This window comes from Pelophylax lessonae, assembly GCF_965119305.1.
Source record: "Pelophylax lessonae genome assembly, chromosome: 6".
Lineage (NCBI taxonomy): Eukaryota > Metazoa > Chordata > Amphibia > Anura > Ranidae > Pelophylax > Pelophylax lessonae.
Window position 1 is genome coordinate 216996313 of NC_138773.1, and position 6284 is coordinate 217002596.

Consider the following 6284-nt stretch of genomic DNA (forward strand, 5'->3'; position numbering starts at 1 on the left):
CTGCTGATAGGGAGGTACAGGCAGCCGTATCTCAAGGCTGCTGATAGGGAGGTACAGGCAGCTGTATCTTGTTTGGTCACTAGTGGGGGTTAGCGGGGGGTGCATGGACCCAGCAGAGACTGTATGTGGGCATCCCTAGTGCAGCATCATTTCAACAGAGTGCAAAATAGCAACAAAGTGTCCGTCTGAATCTCTCCTCTACCTAAATCCCCCCCCCCCCCGAATCTCACTGTGAGGCAGGGCCGGACTGGGAATAAAATTCAGCCCTGGAAATAATTTCATACCAGCCCCATAGCATTATTATACCGACCCAACAGCATAGCTACATTCACAGTGCCTTGCGAAAGTATTCGGCCCCCTTGAACTTTTCGACCTTTGGCCACATTTCAGGCTTCATACATAAAGATATAAAACTGTAATTTTTTTGGTGAAGAATCAACAACAAGTGGGACACAATCATGAAGTGGAACAAAATTTATTGGATATTTCAAACTTTGTTAGCAAATAAAAAAACTGAAAAATTGGGCGTGCAAAATTATTCAGCCCCTTTACTTTCAGTGCATCAAACTCTCTCCAGAAGTTCAGTGAGGATCTCTGAATGATCCAATGTTGACCTAAATGACTAATGATGATAAATGGAATCCGCCTGTGTTTAATCAAGTCTCCGTATAAATGCACCTGCACTGTGATAGTCTCAGAGGTCCGTTTAAAGCGCAGAGAGCATCATGAAGAACAAGGAACACACCAGGCCGGTCCGAGATACTGTTGTGGAGAAGTTTAAAGCCGGATTTGGATACAAAAAGCTTTAAACATCCCAAGGAGCACTGTGCAAGCGGTAATATTGAAATGTAAGGAGTATCAGACCACTGCAAATCTACGAAGACCTGGCCGTCCCTCTAAACTTTAAGCTGTTACAAGGAGAAGACTGATCAGAGATGCAGCCAAAGAGGCCCATGATCACTCTGGATGAACTGCAGAGATCTACAGCTGAGGTGGGAGACTCTGTCCATAGGACAGCAATCAGTTGTATGCTGCACAAATCTGGCCTTTATGGAAGAGTGGCAAGAAGAAAGCCTTTTCTTAAAGATATCCATAAAAAGTGTCGTTTATAGTTTGCCACAAGCCACCTGGGAGATGAAACCAAAACCAAACTTTTTGGCAACAATGCAAAACATTATGTTTGGTGTAAAAGCAACACAGCTCATCACCCTGAACACACCATCCCCACTGTCAAACATCGTGGTGGCAGCATCATGGTTTGGGCCTGCTTTTCTTCAGCAGGGACAGGGAAGATGGTTAAAATTGATGGGAAGATGGATGGAGCCAAATATAGGACCATTCTGGAAGAAAACCTGATGGAGTCTGCAAAAGACCTGAGACTGGGAGGGAGATTTTTCTTCCAACAAGACAATGATCCAAAACATAAAGCAAAATCTACAATGGAATGGTTCACAAATGAACATATCCAGGTGTTAGAATGGCCAAGTCAAAATCCAGACCTGAATCCAATCGAGAATCTGTGGAAAGAACTGAAAACTGCTATTCACAAACACTCTCCATCCAACCTCACTGAGCTTGAGCTGTTTTGCAAGGAGGAATGGGCAAACATTTCAGTCTCTGGATGTGGAAAACTGATAGAGACATACCCCAAGCGACTAACAGCTGTAATCGCAGCAAAAGGTGGCGCTACAAAGTATTAACTTAAGGGGACTGAATTATAGCTGCCATAACCCTGGTATTTTTTTAAACGGTGGACGGTTGGCTTTCCGATAAGGGTGGTCCCAGCGGCGGATTCGCCGCGGGATCACCCTTCCGGGGTGGCGAAAGAGGTGCCCCCCCTCCCGCCGCATTCTGGTCCTTTTCCCCGCTTACCGGACCCGCCGGCAGCGGGGAAAACGATCCGGTCCTGGATCCTCAGACAGGATGTCAAGTGAGGGCAAGCTTGCCCTCACTCGACTCTATGGTCTTGGAGGACCGGAGCTACGGCAAACGTCGTTGCCTAGCAACCAGTTTAAAGGTCCCTTTTTTTTTTTTTTTTTTCTATCTTTTTAGTGTACTTGTGAGATCTGAGGACTTTTTGACCCCAGATCTCACAAAAAAGAGGTCCTGTCTTGCCTTTTTCTATTACAAGTAATGTTTACATTTCTTGTCCTAGAAATAAAAATGATCAATTTTTTTTTTTTTTAAAAAACAGTGTAAAAATAATAAATAAATAAAATAAATAGTAAAAAAAAAAAAAAAAAAATTCGTTAGAGCAAGAGCAATAATTTGAGCCCTAGACCTCCTCTGTAACTCTAAGATAGCAACCTGTAGAAATTTTTAAAATGTCGCCTATGGGGATTTTTAAGTACCAAAGTTTGTCACCATTCTGTGAGCGTGCGCAATTTTGAAGCATGACATGTTGGGTATCTATTTACTCGGCGTAACATTATCTTTCACATTATGGAAAAAAATTGAGCTAACTTTACTGGTTTCTTATTTTTTAATTCAAAAAAGTGAATTTTGCAATAATCTCCATTTTATTCTCTAGGGTCTCTGCTAAAAAAAAATATATAATGTTTTGGGGTTCTAAGTAGTTTTCTAGCAAAAACAACTGATTTTAGCTTGTAAACACCAAATGTCAAAAATAGGCCTAGGCAAGTGGCTAGGATGCATGATGATGCTCCTTGAATGTTGGGCCCCTCTATATGGCTAGGCTGTGAAAAAGTCTCACACATGTGGTATTGCCATACTCAGGAGGAGTGGCAGAATGTATTTTGGGGTGTTATTTTTGCTATGTACATGCTATGTGGTAGGAATATCCTATAGATTGACAACTTTGTGTATAAAAAAAAAAAAAAAAAAAAAAAAAAAAGTTTTTTTATTTTTTTCCCACATTTTCCAAAAACTTGTGGAAAAAATGACATGTTCAAAGGACCCATAATGCCTCATAGAATATACGTTGGAGTGTTTGCTTTCCAAAATGGGTCATTTTGTGGACTTTTCCATTGTATTGGTGCTCTAGGGCCTTGAAAAGTGTGATAGGTAGTAAGAAAGTTTTATGTGTATTTATGCTCCTAAAACGCCTTATGGTGCTACTTGGACGTGGAGTCTCTTTTTGTGGCCAGGCTGTGTAAAAGTCTCACACATGTGGTATCACCATACTCAGAAGGAGTAGCAGAATGAATTTTGGGGTGTCATTTTTGCTGTGTACATGCTATGTGTTAGAAATAGCTTATAAATTGACAACGTTTTGGGAAAAAAAAGAAGAAAAAAATTTTTTCTTAATTTTCCCAAGAATTGTGGGAAAAAATTATAACTTCAAAAAACTCACCATGCCTCTTACTAAATACCTTGGACTGTCTACTTTACAAAAAGGGGTCATTTGGGGGGTATTTGTACTGTCCTGACATTTCAGGGCCTCAAGAAAGGAGATAGGCCATCAGTACATCTGGTGTGATCAATTTTCAGTAATTGGTACCATAGCTTCTAGACTCAATAACTTTCACACAGACTAAATAATATACACTAATTTGGGTTAAGTTTACCAGAGATATGTAGCAGTATAAATTTTGGCCCAAATGTATGAAGAAAAATTAATTTTTTGCCAAATTTTATAATAGAAACTAAAACAAAGTGTTTTTTTTTTTTGCAAAATTTTTGCTCTTTTTTTGCTTATATCACGAAAAAAAAAAAAAACCAGTTGTGATCAAATACCACCAAAAGAAAGCTCTATTTGTGTGAAAAAAATGATAAAAATTTTGTTTGGTTACAGTGTAGCATGACTGAGCAATTGTCATTCAAAGTGTGAGAGTGCTGAAAATTGGTCTGGGCAGGAAGGGGGTCTAATTGCTCTGTATGGAAGCGGTTAAAAGCACTATGTGATCAGTGTTTTATGTTGTCATGGATCCATAAATACAACAATAAATTGCCTGTTGACTGGCAAAAGCAGAATAAATGTCTGTATTTTTTCGCTATTATCATCACAAACACTATCATGAGCTATTTAACAATACCATGAGCTTTTCCACAATATCGCAATAAATATCGTACCGTGAGGTCAATATCGAAATTGTATTGTACCGTGAGATTTTGATATCGTTATATCCCTAGACTCATATCATCATGTAATCAAAGAGGTTATTCATGAGTTTCGCTCTTGTCCCCCGGCAAGGTTCTTTCCTTCCAACTTGCGCCTTTCCCCGGACCGCTTACAGGGTCTGTTTTGGCGTGGTACAAGACCTTTTACATCAAGGGGTGATTTTCCCAGTTCTGACTTCTGAATTCTCAGAAGATGATTCTGAATTTTCAGAAGTCTGCCCTGGTTCTGTCCATAAAGCTTGAATATCTGGGCCTGACTCTGGACTCGGCCTTAGCCAGAGTGCTCCTTCCTCTGGACAAACTCCAGAAATTCCAGGCTGCAAGTCATCTGCTGTCCAACAGATGGTCATCCCTCCAGACTTGCATGCGGGTGATGGGCCGGAAAGTATCTACCTTCGAGGCGGCTCCATTTGCACAGTCTCTGGACAATCAGATCCGGCTGAGTTGGGGAATGAAGGAGTCTCTGATATGGTGGCTTTGTTCTCCGGCGCTTCAGCTTGGCAAATCCTTCCTCCACTTGTATTGGACAGTGGTCACCACAGATGCCAGCCTGTCCAGCTAGGAAGTAGTCCTCGGCAACCATTCTGCTCAGAAGATCTGGATGCTTGAAGAGTCCAGACTACAGATAAATGTCTTGGAACTCCGAGTGATCAGACTGTGTCTGGACCATTGGACAGATCATCTTTAGGAATGTCCAGTGCGCATTCAATCGATTAATGCCACGGCCATGTCTTATGTCAATCACCAAGGGGGCACAAGAAGTGTCTTGGCAGCTCTGGAGGTAGCCGGCATTCTAATTCTATGGTTCATTCCAGCCCTCTCCGCCTTACACATCCCCGGGGTGGAAAACTGGCAGGCGGATTACCTCAGTCGGCAGGCGTTGGACCAAGGCGAGTGGTCCATTCACCCGGAGGCGTTTCATCAATTGTGCCTCTGGTGGGGCACCCCTGAGGTTGATCTGTTAGCCTCTCGGCTCAACAGAAAGGTGCAGAGGTTTGTGGCTCGATCAAGGGATCCTCTGGCGGACGTCACAGATGCGCTGGTGGCCCTGTGGGGTCTGTATCGTCTGATTTACGCCTTCCCTTCTCTCAAGCTTCTGCCAAGACTTCTAAGCAGGATCGAGGCAGAAGGGATTCTGGCCATCTTAGTGGCTCTGGACTGGCCTCGGTGAGCTTGGTATGCCGATCTGGTGTGGCTGGTTGACGACCTTTTTGAAAGCTTCCTCTCAGGGAGGATCTGCTGTACCAAGGACCGATTTTTTTTTTTTTTTTTTTTTTTTTTTTTTTTTTTTCCCCCACCCTGCTTTACAGTCGCTGGCTTTGATGGCTTGGCTGTTGAACGCCAGGTGCTGAAGGATAGAGGTTTATCTGAGTTGTTGATTCCTACACTGCTAAAAGCTAGGAAATCTAGTTCTAGAAATATCTACCGTCGTATGTGGAAGGCGTACATTGCGTGGTGTGAGTCTCTTGGGGTTCATCCTCGCTCCTTCTCGGTGGCTCAGATCTTGACCTTCCTTCAACGGGGGGTTGAACAGAAATTGGCCTTGAGTCCCAGCAAGGGCCATGTGTCGGCTTTGGCGGTCTTCTTCCAATGACCTTTGGCAACACACTCCCTGGTGTGTACCTTTCTTACGCTTGTCTGTCTGACATTTGGTTCCTCCAGTGCTCTCTCCGTTGCTGTCTTGGGACCTCACTTTGGTTCTTTTGGCTTTACAGAAGTCTCCCTTTGAGAATCTTCAGGAGATTTCCCTGCTTACGCTGTCCCAGAAGGTGGCCTTTTTGTGCCTATCACCTCTGTGCGCAGGAGGTCGGAACTGGCGGCATTATCCTGTCGTTCTCCTTACCTGGTGATTTAGAGGTAAGGCGATTCTTCGCCCTTGTCCATTGTTCCTTCCAAGGTTGTCTCTGATTTTTCATTTGAATGAAGGCATTATGTTGCCTTCCCTGTGTCCCAGGCATAAAACATCGGAAGGAAATTGCCTTGCATGCCTTTGGAAGTGGTCCGGGAAATTAGGGTGTACCTGGCAGCTATGGAGTCTTTCAGGAAGTCAGACTCCCTATTTGTGCTCATGGATGGGCTTCGTAAAGGGTTCTCTGCTTCCTCTGCATCCATTTCCTGATGGATCAGACACCGTGATTCAGGCCTATTCCATTAATGGTCAAGTTCCTACTTTCCCTGTTAAGGCGCGCTCTACTAGGGCGCTT